The sequence below is a fragment of the Maylandia zebra genome, linkage group LG2, assembly GCF_041146795.1.
Source record: "Maylandia zebra isolate NMK-2024a linkage group LG2, Mzebra_GT3a, whole genome shotgun sequence".
Taxonomy (NCBI): Eukaryota; Metazoa; Chordata; class Actinopteri; order Cichliformes; family Cichlidae; genus Maylandia; species Maylandia zebra.
In genome coordinates, this window is record NC_135168.1 from 43,123,205 (window position 1) to 43,137,354 (window position 14,150).

The window sequence follows — 14,150 nt, forward strand, 5'->3', positions numbered from 1 at the left end:
AAGGTTTTTAGATGGTCTTTGCAAATAAAGAGCTTATTAATAATGTAGCAGAACTGAGCCAGTGTTAGTATGTTGCATTCAGGCTACACTTTCATCTGTGATGAGAAACTGTTCATCAGAGCTGTTTGCTTTAAAGCTTAGTAAATAAACAATAAGGCATTTCAAACTTTGCACTAAATTTACATGAAATTAATATTATATTTGTAAAAAAGACTTCAAAGCATTCACCATGAATGTTGTCTGTTTAAGTCGATAAGGTACATGTACTGGAGTTCTTTTCCTGTGACTGGGACTGACATGTAGATTTTTTTTCACATCTTTATTTGAGTTTCATTAGAAGCAAAGAAACTTATTTATCTGCGGTTCTTTGCAAACTGGTTATTCTAACTCAGCAGGATGTGATGAGCCATGAGCACATCTTTTGGGAGAAGAAGAAAAAAAGAAAAGAAGCTGGCCGGCAAGGTGGCTGTTCAGTTTCAGCTTAATGGTTATCTGACACAGCTGTAGAGAGAGGAAGAACAGCAAGTGGTTCAAAGATGCCAGTTCAGCTGGATTATCTGCTGAATAAGTCATTGGCTGAACCAGCAAGATTATTTGCTGAACAATTGTTGCACTGCCAAAAAGGATTTGAATATCATGTTGTAATAAATGTGAATGTTCTACTTATAACATTTAAAATAGCATTTCACAGGCTTGAAACATCGTAGTACCATCATAAAATCAAAAGTAAAACATTAGTGTTATGACATAATTGTATGGAAAAATAAATAGTCGGCCATTGCCTATGGATGCTGGAAATGTTTTGATCTCGGCAAAATATAATGGTATGGCAGAGTTATTCTTGTTTGGATTCCATTGCATTAAATTTCCATTAATATTTTCTCAGCCAAATCTTGTCATGTGGTCCTCTAATCCATAATTGCAATGATTGCTATGCTACTTGCCTTGGCTACACAATATTTTCTAAACAACATCTAATAATTTTTTGCATCGTTGCAGGATACACGATTGATTAAACTGATGCTTCATTCAAGAGCTGATGAATGAAAATATGTTCTGCAATAATGAGGCTCCAGGCAAGGTTTCAAGAGGAAAAAAGAAGCAGCTGTTTAATATAAAGCCATTGTTGATGTCTGTTTGGGTGAACTACAAAAAAATAAGCAAAATATGCACATTTTACAGTGAAGTAAACAACACTGTTTGTGCAGCATGATTATGCTTCTTTTTGTTCCAAGCAAGTGCTGTGCACATAACCGACGTATTCTGATCTGCCTCAAAAGAAGCCTGATAGGACAGACGAGCTTGTTCTTGCGGGATGTGTTGTGACATGTGCCTGTGCAGTTACAATCAGCTAGGCTCTGTCACGTCAAGAGTCCATGCAATGATGCACTAGATTATTGCTATACTCACTTCTGAAGGACCCTTTGGAGCCAACTAAATTTTTCCAACATACATTAATTTAATGGGGCATAACCCAAGCCTGTTATACCGACTATGTACGTGTTATTGCTTAAAGCTAACCAAAGAACAACAAATCAACCAACAAAGTAACCAGTTAAAGCAAGAGTAACGACGATGCACAAACCGCTGTGTCAAAAACCTCTCTCATACCTCCTAACGCAGAAATGTTTAGTTATTAAAAGAGGACAGTTATCTCTTCCTTCTAATATTACCATACCTGTTGGATCAAGGTACCAGTGTCAAAGGACACATTGTGGGTATCTCTGTGATTCCAGCAGCATCTGACAGAACAAGAGAAAGTGATATCTATCCGTGGATGAGAATGTGTTGATGACACTTTGTTTGACAGGCTGGAGTAATTCCTGATTTTTACAGCCAGTCTAGCATTAAAGCTTCTTTCCCAACTAACTTGTCAAGGTCATCCTGCTCTAAGACAGAATAACAAGTACAGCAAAGGATTTTTCACATTAGTATTAAAGATGCAAGACTTAAGTTGCTATAGTTTTTCATGATTTAGATCAAAATAGTAATTTTACAGTATTTGATATATTCCTGTTTGTTGATGCTGTCGGGGTATTGCTCCTGATCAAATAAAAACCAGCTCAGCAACGCTGTTGTGTGATGCAGTCAGGTTAAAGGTGACACTGTCATAGGCTATTCCGCTGCTGCTGATGAATTTGGCAGTGCTAACAGGTTTGGACTGTCTCAGTAACTTAAGGCTAAGTCTGCAAAGTTGGATCATCGTCAGGCAAGTCCTGCCCTTTGAGTACAGATCGTACAGAGAGCCTTGAAGCTGATAATTAAAAGTGCAACCTACTGAGGAAAAAAGTCATTAAGGTTAGAGGTTCAGTCTTATTGTGCATTCTACAGAGGGACTGAGGCCCAGCCATAGATGGCAGCCCATTATAAATGAGATTTTTATGAGCCATAAGTGCACACCGCAGTCCAAGTTTATTAAATGGATGAGTGCCTCTTTTACAATGCTAAACCTGTAATGTAATTTAATACAAATGTCAAATTGAGGGTGCCATATGTGATTGCTGCTCACTCACAAATGCTGTGCCACCTGTTCAGAAGTGCAAAAGATGAGCTGCTGACCATCAGCAATGGATTTTATTCCCACTTTAAGAGAGTACTTCTTGTCTTGTATGTCCAGATACTTAAAAATTTTTGCTATGCATCACCATAAACATCTCTTATGTTGAAAGGAAAAGCTTTGTAATCTAGTGTCTGAAGGTCATCCTTTAATATAAACGGATAGCCAGCTATCTAATTTTACCGAATTTCTAACATTCTTACATTTATTACAGCTTTCTTCTTTCTGGATGTCAGTGATTAAACTGAGGCATACCCGGTATTCATCTTGTCCAACCTGCTGAACAATACAAAACAATTTCAGATAATGTCTGTAAGTATAAATGTAGTTTCCAAAAAGTCTGTTTGTAATTTGAGAATAGGAAAAGTTACTGAAGGCAATGCAGGAAACTTTGAATAAAGCATATTTTTCCATACACCTAAGTTGATGGTCATTACTCTTAAATGTAATGCAAATTACAAAATCTTGAAATACTCTTATATTTAGCGTGGTTTTTACAAAGGAGCGTTACTGCTGGCCTCGTGCTGGGAAATGCTGACAGTTTGCATCCTGCTGTGAATGAAGATACTAGGAAATGTGTCAGTGTTTCTTTCATGAAAGGGCTAATGTGTTGTGGTGTAGAAGCCAATGCACTTTATTATAAAAATATACTTCTTCCAGAACCATTTCTGTGCTAATTACTGAGTCTTAAAATGTTTACTTCAGTATTTAAAATTCCTATTTTGAGTGCATAAATAGGTTCACATGGACAAAATAAGTGATCTACAAGCAGTTACTGTCGGAAAAAGATGAATGTTAAATGCTGTGGACTCATCACTGGTTGACTTTTTTTTTTATTTATGAGGAAAAAAAGGACCATCAACCTTTTGATGGTCTCCTTGAGAGATAAAATGTCTTATTTTTTATGGATTTCATGTGTTGAATCCAAATATGACATTTTAAATGGCTGATTGGGTATTTCCGGGATCTGATGTTTTACATTTGTTACATACTTTAGATCATGGTCACTTCATAAAAAAATATTTCACTTTTCTTCATTAAGTAATAATTCAGAAATCAGAAAAAGGTCTATATAGACAAGATTTAAAATGAAACATTACATTAGAAAACATAACAGAGTAATTCAACGTTGGTTTCTTCAAAAGCTGTGTTGAATTTATTTAGGGCTCAGGTTTGTAGAGATATCAAAACAAAACAACCGAGTAACCATCTGAAAAATAGAGCTTCAAACTTCTCAACTTTATTACATTTTTGCTAAAATTCTGCGTTTCAGTCCTTTTTGGTACAGTTAAATCTGACCTATTAGCGTGTTATTAATCATCATTAAGCATCATCAAAATTACTCGAGTCTGACTACATTTACTTTGGAAATGATTGTTTAAAGAAAGAGAACTTGCCATGTTTGATTTGAGGCAAAGCATTCTAACAAAATGTAACTGCTAAACAAATAGCATGCAGAGTGTACTATAAAAGTGTAAAGCAACAATCCAAATTACAATAAAATGGAAGTCACCCAAGATATAAATGCATCATATTGATGTCTTGAGATTTGTGTAACACCAGTTTCACCACATTTCAGGTTTGTCAAATAATCCAGATGCTCTCTTCAGCAATATGGACACTGTCGCTTCTTTTTGGACTTTCCTGTCAGTGCTTTGGCAGTTAATTTACCATCTTTATTTGAAAAATTCAAGATGCCCCCCACTAACATTGGCAATACCCTTTGCTCAGGCAGGATAATTGAATAAAGTGAACTAGTCATCACTCTTGTCCTTTCTGTTTTATTTGAGCCCAACTGTGTCAGCGGTGTTCAAAACTCATTAGCCTGTGTACATTACACCACTGACATTTATCTCTGTGTGATAGTCTCGTTTGGCATATTAATAGCTGATTGTGATGGCCTAGAAAGGGGAGCCATTTTAATTTGATCAAGATAGATGGTGTGACAGCAGAATATTTAATGGTATTTGTCAAGTGTTAAGTGGGCTTGCAACCAGAAAGTGTTCATCTTCAGCCAGATGAATGAAGTTAAAGAAAGAAAAGGACAGCTAATGTCAAGGTGGTTTTGTTGCATTTTTACTGCTGCTATAAAGAACTATATTTGTACTGGGTAACTTCTGTGAGCACCTGTGGGTAATAGTGGGTTTGGTGAAAAGAGAGAAGGGAATGGAGGAACTCAAAAATAGATAAAAAGTACTAAATATCCACCAGTTAGAGCTACAAATCAATATAAAACACTGGTTATATAGTGATTATAGTTATACTATATATGCTTAAAGGTACAGTCAGTCGTGTTTCAAGATTGTTTAATGGAAAAAAATACTGTACTCACAAATTGCCATTGTTTAATGTATAATTAATTACGTCTTCCAACAAATTGATGCAGTCTTATGAACTTAGAATTAACTGATCATCTGAGCAGGGGTCCCCTTTACCAAAGCAGTGAATACGAGTAGAAAAGAGAAAACTCAATCAGGATTTTTATAAAATGTCATCCTCTTCCTCCTGAAGTCAGGGCTTTAACAGAAGATAACATGCATAAACGTGCTTTTATATTCCCAGTATTTTTTATTTATTTATTTATTTATTCATTTATTTATTTATTTTATTTACACAAACACTATTAAAAGACACTGGCCCGCTGGTCAGAGCCATTTTGAGTTATGATCTAAATTTATAGTTTATGATCTCTTGGCTGAATAAACTTTGCTTGTTATAGACACCATAGTTCCCGCTCCTCCACAACCACCCACACATGCAGGGCCTTGGAGTGGGGGTATGTCACCAGGGTGCAGAGGAGGCTACCCCCCCCCCTGTCCCCTTCTGGCTGCCTCTGCCTCAATTTTATCCCACAACTTAGACATTCACATTATTCACACTCTCATTACACATACATATAGGATCTTGGGGGTGGGCACAATCACGGAGTCCAAATCACCATCAGGGTGTATACCTCACCCCTGACGTCGTTGCCCACCTCTCAATTTTAAATACACTTAGTCATTGAGGGCTAGCAGGAGGGACCATGCGCTTACCTGCTGCTCCTTGGCAGGTAGCTCCATGCCCTCCTGGGTTTTAATTGCACCTTAGAACACATATGCATCAACACTACAATGAGCGGGTGGAGGGAGGTTTGGAGTCTTCTCCCACCCCCATTCTCTGCGGCCTGCTGGAGCGGGGGGGCTAGTAGGAGGAGTTGGCCGTCCGACTGCGGTCTGGGGTGTGGGGCCTCCCTGCTGCTGCGGAGTCGGGGTGGTCTGCCTCTCCCCACCGCAGGGAAAAGGGTAACACCACCTGGGTCTGGGTGCAATTCCCCCCTCCAGGGGCAAGGGTACCTAGACCCGGTTTGTAGAGTACGCTTGGGGAGTGTGATTGTGTGTACAGCGTCTCTTTATGTCTGTCTCCACGTTGGTTGAGTGTGGAGTGAGTGCATATGAGAGCATGAGGGTGGGAATGGATGTTTGTGTCTGTGTGTGCCTGTATGTCTGTGTCTATATGTCAGGTTGGGTATCAGACGCCACCTCTCTGGGGACACCTCAGGCCCTCCAAGGTTTGGAGGCCTATCTCCACCCACCACCACTTCCCCTGCCGGTGGCGGACTCCCTCAGGTGTCGGTGTGTTGGTGGTTCTTTGTGTCTGGGGGTGGGCGTCCGGGTACACACCGGCTCACTCCTTGGCGGCCGCTTGTCGGGGCCTGGGGCCTGGGGCTCGCTCGGGCCCCTTTGGAGGTGGGGTGCCCCCGGCCTCTCGGCCTAGGGCTCGGTCACTCAGGCGCAGCTGGGGGCCGGCGGAGCTCACGGGCGCGTCACTGCAACCCCCCCTGGCTTCTGCTCCGCGGCTGCTGAGTGAGCCCTCATCTGGGACTCTCCTCAGCTCTTACTGGAACAGTGGCGCGGCTGCCCCTCTGTTGATCTTCCATGGTCTCTTGTGTTCTGGGGGCCTCTGGATGTCTGGAGTTTTGATCTCCTCCATACCCGCTTCACACCCTGGAGGATGGGGCTGTGGCCCCCCCACACTCCCTAGCAGATCATTACATGGAGAAACCTTTGGAATGCAAGCATGCTGATCCACACAGGTATGCACACATGGGTATTCACAGACGCGGACTAAAGCTTTCTTGGCTGCTGCCTCAAAGCACACTGTGCGCTGTCTATCTTGCGTGCTGCACAATATCGTTTATTACTTAGTAAATACTGATATCTATGACTAGCTAGTTTATTGTGATGGTGCTTTGTTTTCTCTATTATTATGTTGCTCTTTGTTGTTTGCTGTCTCCTCTGTTTGTTTGTTTGTTTGTTTGTTTGTTTGTTTTTTCTCCATACAGGTGACCCAGGAGTTTTTTTTTTTTTTTTGTCTCTCTTCCCCCCCCTTCTCACAGTCTCTTCTCCCCTTGGGTTTTCTTTCTTTCTCTCCCCCTCTCTCTCTCATTCATTCCCCCTGTCCTATTTATTAAAAAAAAAAAAAAAAAAAAAAAAAAAAATGACAAAGGATGAACTGAAGCTCTGCCATCACGTAATGTCGCATACTGCTGTTTCTGATGTCATTTAAAAAAAAAAAAAAAAAAAAAAAAAAAAAAAGACACCATAGTTTGAGCTAGAGGGGTAAAAATAGTTTCAGTTGACAAGAATCTGCCGTATGCTGACCTCTTTTTTTTTTTTCTTTCTTTTTTTTTAAATGTAGTTTTCTGGTATCTGCACACTTTGATGTCTCTAATCTCAGTTGCATTGCTGCAAGTCTGCGTCAAAAATTGATATTTCTTTGATATTAACAATTACTGAGAATACTGAGAAAATAATTACTACTGCTATTTACTAGTGTGTGTGTGTGTGTGTGTGTGTGTGTGTGTGTGTGTGTGTGTGTGTGTGTGTGTGTGTGTGTGTGTGTGTGTGTGTGTGTGTGTATATATATATATATATATGCCCCAGAGACAATCCAGCACATAACAGCAGGGTGCAAGATGCTAGCAGGCAAGGCATACATGGAACGCCATAACCAAGTGGCCGGCATAGTGTACAGGAACATCTGTGCCGAGTATAACCTGGAAGTCCCGAGGTCAAAATGGGAGATGCCCCCAAGGGTGGTGGAGAATGACTGAGCTAAGATCCTGTGGGACTTCCAGATACAGACGGACAAAATGGTGGTGGCTAACCAACCGGACATAGTGGTGGTAGACAAACAGAAGAAGACGGCCGTAGTGATCGATGTAGCGGTTCCGAATGACAGCAATATCAGGAAGAAGGAACACGAGAAGCTGGAGAAATACCAAGGGCTCAGAGAAGAGCTCGAGAGGATGTGGAGGGTGAAGGTAAGGGTGGTCCCCGTGGTAATCGGAGCACTAGGTGCGGTGACTCCCAAGCTAGGCGAGTGGCTCCAGCAGATCCCAGGAACAACATCGGAGATCTCTGTCCAGAAGAGCGCAGTCCTGGGAACAGCTAAGATACTGCGCAGGACCCTCAAGCTCCCAGGCCTCTGGTAGAGGACCCGAGCTTGAAGGATAAACCGCCCGCAGGGGCGTGCTGGGTGTTTTTTGTTGTTTATATATATATACGTGTGTGTGTGTGTGTGTATATATATATATATATATATATATATATATATATATATATATATATATATATATATATATATATATATATATATATATATATATATACGTGTGTGTGTGTGTGTATATATATATATATATGTATATACGTATGTGTGTGTGTGTGTGTGTGTGTGTATATGAATTTAAATAAATAAAATCAATATAAATGTATAACATATCGATGTATAAGCTAGTTATTGTTCTTTTGTTTTTACTTCACAGAATTGTATTTCGATGCTTTTTGGATAGTGTCAAATAAAACCAGCTTTGAAATGAACTGAATGAAGACATACTATTTTATTTGGTTCAATTGTGGGAGATTTGGTTGGATTGCATGGTACCAAACTCCCAAAATCATTTCCACATGTAGTTTTTGAACTTTGTTTTTGAGATAGAAGTAAAGTTAAAAACGTTAAAGTGGGGGCGTCACTGCTTCATCTTCAAGTAGATCTGTTGAGCTTCCTTTTGAATATAGAAGGATGCTTTCTAGTGGACTTTTAGAAGGTTTCCTGGCACCTGAACCTCAAAGGAGACTCCAACTACACACAGAGCACAATGGAGGAGTTGATCACCGTTGTGGTCAAAAGTTTACATTTCATGAGCATGAATGTAATTTTGGGCTTGGTTGTTTTAACTTTACTAATTGTAAAGCATGCATTTTTAATGACAAGAATTGAGTGCACAAATTTGAATTTATTTAGGATTTTCTCTAATCCACACAGGGTCAAAAATATAGATACAGGTATTATAAATACACCCCCACAAAAGTGGGATGACAGTTTGAGTCTTTCGGAAGAAGACTTTCAAATGTGAGGAAGGATGTTGCTTAGGATGTTCAGGAACATCCCAGGAACCTGGAGACTGGAAGTGAAGCCAGTTTTGCTTTGGCATGGATGGAGAGGGGGCCAGGAAGCACCTGCTCCAAAGTAAACCTTCAAGCTCAACTGAAATTTTCAGCTGCTCACATGGATGAGCCAAATGCCTCCTGGAGAAAAGAGAAATGTTTAAATAAGACAAAGAGGCTTTCAAACCTATGAGCACTGTACCAACTGACCAGTATGGTGGTAGGGTCATGCAATGGAGCAGTTTTGCTTAAGTTGGTCTGAAACTTGGATACAGTTGGTGTTCCAACACGACAATGATCCCAAACACACATTAAAACTGGTTTTGGAATGAATTAAGCAGACTAATATTCAGCTTTCCCAAAGCCTCAACTTTAACCTTACTGAAAATTTGCATCAAGTGCTTAAAAGACAGTCCAATTAATGTAAACAAAATATAAAATGTCTGTCAAGAAGAGTGATAAAATATTAAGCCAAGATGCCAAAAGGTTGGTGATTGAAACCAAAAGAGTCTGGTCAAGGTCATTTAACCAAATTTTAATAATGGTCTATGTAGACTTTTTACTGTGTATGGATTGGGGAAAATCCAAAATAACTTCAAACTTGTGCCCCAAATTCTTAATTTTTAAAATTATTGAGGATATATATACAATCATTTCAGCCTGGGAAAAGAGCAGTACAATTAAATAATCCAAACCCCCAAAATTACAGTGGCATTCATGCCCATGATGAGTAAAAGACTAAGTGTCCTAGTCAGCTGCTATTGCAACCCAAAACTTTGGATGCATAGAGAAAATGTAAGGATAACTGGATATTATCAATCAGTTGTATATTCCAGGATTTGCTTGCCAATGATATAAATTAGCATATAAATCGTACAGCAGAAAGGGTTTTTCATAAACCTTTTTTGCAGTCACAAAAACATCCCATTAAAGTTTTGCGTTAGCTGAGAAGGCATGTTGAATGAAAATTATACATCAGTGTCAATTTCTTCCATTGTTTTTATGTCTTAATTACATCTGTTGCACTTAGTTTCTACACCACCTAAGGCTGCACAAGATTTGAATATTGTGCTACTTATGCACTACTGTCATTCATTGTAAGTGGGTATTATTTGGCCAGAGGAAAACTCCAGTGCTACCACATTTATTTATTTATTGTGCAACAGCTACTGTGCACTGAAGCTGTTAAAATAATAAATCCTTCTCATCCATGTAAATGTAGGCGATTCTCAGCCACAGTTAAGTAGCTGTAGCAGATGGTTAATTTTTGCACATATAGACTCTAAGCTTGCATTTACGAGTGTGAAAGTGAGTGCTAATTATTATATTTTAACAGAATAATGTTCATGTTAATGAACTCCAAATAGCATAAACATCCAGGGAAGTGTGCGCAATTTGACTCTTTACAAAATAAATGTCGACTGTCTTCAGCTATTGCAACGCAAATGTTGTTTTTCACATTTGCTCAACAGTGTAAGGTTTGTAAGGGATTTCAGTGTTTCCACTATTTACTCATTCCCACAATATTTAAATTGGCTTGGCTTCGATGCGTATCTCTCTGTACATGTTAAAACAAATACTCACAAAAAATGTTGCCCTTTTTTTTTTTTTTTTAATTTAATTATGCAACTAATGATGACTCATACGGAATTGAAAGGAGATGAAAGCTCGTAGTATCACTTTGAAGGCAATTAGCAGGCCTGTTTGGTGCTTATTGTTTCTTCTAAGGTAAACAATAAGATAAATCATTGCAGATTGATGCACATCAAAAGGAAGTGGTGGTGGTAGGCAACACTGGGAGGAGATATTGTCACACTGTCCATAATTAACTGTGGTTTTGTTAGCGTACCTCATGTTAATTTGTTATGCTCAATAATAAGCTGTATTGAGAACTAATGAATGCTTTCAGAGTGATTTATAACCATAATTCATTATTCAGGCTGCAGCAAATAAATCTAATCGACAAGTAAGTGGATACACGTGTATCCAGGTTTTTAGAATAGTTACTCTGAATCTCATTATGTTCTTGTCATTGAGATAAGGCAGGGTTTTTTTTTAATATTTTACTCACTGTATAAATGTGTTTAAGTGACTGAGATATGAGGGGGGGAAAATGAGCATCACTATCAGTTCTTGTGATACATTGAGCATCTACAAGATTTGGATCAGCAGTATTTTCTTTTATATATTTATAATCTATTAATTCTTAATTTTCTTGTTATTACAAAATCTTCAGAATCCACATTCTAGGCTTTGAAATCCCAAGATGTTTTCAATACAGCTGCTCAGCACAGTTTCTCCTGCCAAGTCCCCTTTCTGTCGCTCATATATGACTCACTGGAATCCCTCCTGAACAATGGGAACAATAGCTTATTAGGAACCAAATGATGGGCCATGTGTTCTGTTTTCTCAGATTAGATCTCCCTGACAAAAACGTAACGCTGCACCTGGCTAGCCCTGAAGTAAACAATGCAATACATCAATTGCCCATGATGAGACTGTTGCCTTTTTTTTTCTTTCACTACCTCCTGGTGTCAATATTTGTCTAGCTTCTCTAAAGCCACATCTCTGTTGAATTGTTGTTATTTATTTATATAAAATCTGAAATTATGACAGGTGGCTTACCAGAAGCTTTGAGCAAATCTCTTCAGGTCTGTTAATAATTTCAGCATGTGCACGATGAGTATTCAATTTTTTAATAAAACGTGAGGTCCTTTTTAAAAACTTGTAGCACTTGATTTAACGCGCGTCTAATTTGTAAAGAACCCGATGGCTCAATTGTTTGTCTAGATGAAGTGTTATCATCTTGAATCCAGATTACAGTCACCATGTGCAATCGTTTAAATGAACTGTCTACTAATGACTGAGTGTGGCGAGGCCTAAGCAACACAGACTGCTAGGCAGACACAAAAACTTAAATAAGATCTGGTGTTAGAGAAACATGAACACTTGTGGTGTTGTCTGAATGTTTGAAGGAAAGTGGCGACAGAGAAGCAACAACCGTCTGTGAAAATGACTTTACAGGCCCGTTCATCTATCTTAAACGGAATAAGCACAAAGCCAAAAACTTGGAGGGCTACCTTATTTAGGAGTGACTGTTTCTTAGATAGTAGGCAACATGCCATGAAATAATGCATTAATCAATAAGGCTGTATTGTCTATATAAATGTGTAGCTGCTGGAAGAATTCATTATGGAATCTCCAGCACTATCATCTGCAATTTGTGCTTGTGTGTGTGCATCAGTTGCAGACTATTGCCAATCCTGCTTCTATCCGCAGCCTACTGTGAAATTATTGTCTGTTTCTGACTCAGAAAAGGGGTTTCATGCTAATCTGACTTGTTTTCTCGTTACCTTCCCCAACCTCCCTATTCCTTTCTGTATCCTGCTCATTGTCTGTTGCCTAATATTCCCCTTATTTTATGCTCATCCTTTCCTCTCCTTTTCCATTTCTCCCCATCTTTCACAACCCCACACTTGTCCCCCCCCCTGCTCTTTGTCTCCTCAAGCCCATCAACGTCCACAGTGGTGCTGCTCATTGCTAACTAGGCTGCCTCCAAGCCCACAGGTACGTCCCCCTCCCCGCTTCCTCTCCCTCCTCCACTTCATGCTCTATTTTTAACTCCACTATCCAAGATCTTTTCTCGTGATTCTCACTCGCCAACCCGAACCCACATCTCTGTCAGCAGCTCTCTGTCATTCTAGCCAAGTGCTAGGAATCCGTAGGCAATTATCTGTTTATTAAAGCCCTTGCCTTTATTCTTACCTTTCTGTCTTTTCTGTCGAAGAACCGTTACCTCAACTTCACTTTGACCTATAAGAAGTGAGTGCTGTGTTATGTTTTCATAACAGCATTAGACATTCTTTTCAGCTGTTGAGCGCCTGTTCTCTCCTTCTAGGTTTGCTCAGGTAGAGGATTTAAAAGAGAGAGAAGTGACACCGAGGTCATTATTAAGAATCAAACACACAATAGAGAAGCCATGCTGACTCAAAATACTGGCTAAAGCTGACATGTGTTTTCAGAGGATGTGTTCATTCATGTCTTAAATGGTTTTCCTTGTTAAGCTGCCACCCTGCCCGAGAGCCTGGCAGCCTGGCAGCCATCTCAGCCCCCCCACCAAGTGAAAACATAATGCACTTGTTGGACTGGAGCTGAAGTCTGGGGCCTTGTTAGATTCCCTCCTCAGACTCAAGTAATTTAAAACCGGTCGACTGGGTTTCCCTAGCGCATATTCTCATGACAAAAGCAGCTAACAGCACATAACTTCCCCCGGTGGATTAATACTGCATTTATAAAATTCTCTAGTGTTTGGAATGGTGAAGCATCTTAATTTCATTATACACAGTTTAAGTGGAAATGCAGTTCTCCCACGCTGGTGTTGAAGAATAGTTTTAAAGGGAGGGATATGAGAGGTTTTTTGCACCAGTAGCAAGATTTGTCTTTAATGAATTTTTCAGTTTCATTTTACAGGCTTTTCTTTAATAATTCATTGTAAAAAAAAAAAGAAGAGCTGCTTTGTGTAAAAGAATATGTCAAAAGATTTGTATTTTCAGAAAATCTCTGTATTTCCATTGCAAACAAAAGCTTTACATCTCAGGAATCACAGGTATTTTGATATAGACCCTTTTTCTCCATCAGTTGGAAAGATTATAGAACATTGGTGGTTGAGCACAAATTTTCACTTAAAATGTTTATTTATTGCTGTCCTTAGGCTTGTAAGGCTTCACAGAGTGGTGCAAACACAAAAAATCTGCTTCTGTAAGGATTTTTTTTTTACTTATGAAACAGATTGGCTTCCATGGTTACCCTGTCGTTTGATGTGAAGCATTTAATATGATCCTGTCCAAGGTTGTCTTTGATACAAAGGGGAGGAGGAACAGAGAGATAAAAAGTATGGAAAGCCAGACTTTTTTCTGTCGGCAAACACTGTTTGTTTAATGATGACCTCTCAAGAACAGATTACACTTTAAATACCTTCTGACTTAAAAGACACATTTCCATTTTCTCCTCTTTGATACAGACAATTGAGAGGGCTGGCTATGTCTGAGGTAAACGACATTTTGTCAGCTTTAACTACACGGTCCAGCTCAGTAATGATCCTCGTCTGTGTTCCCAGACATGGCATTTAGGACTAAGGACAGTGCTGCCTTGCAGCATTCTTG

At 39.3% G+C, this 14,150-nt stretch overlaps 1 protein-coding gene across 2 annotated transcripts in view; it reads left to right on the plus strand.

The window, feature by feature from the left end:
- The window catches only part of mid2 (midline 2), a 174,696-nt gene that overhangs the window by 27,276 nt on the left and 133,270 nt on the right, over nucleotides 1-14,150 (plus strand). Inside the window, exon 2 of one of the 2 annotated variants that reach the window (XM_076874586.1) lies at nucleotides 12,497-12,555. The exons of the other annotated variant lie outside the window; for it this stretch is intronic. The gene's annotated coding sequence lies outside the window, so the exon portion shown is untranslated. The remainder of the gene's footprint in view (nucleotides 1-12,496; nucleotides 12,556-14,150) is intronic. 2 annotated transcript variants of the gene reach the window in all.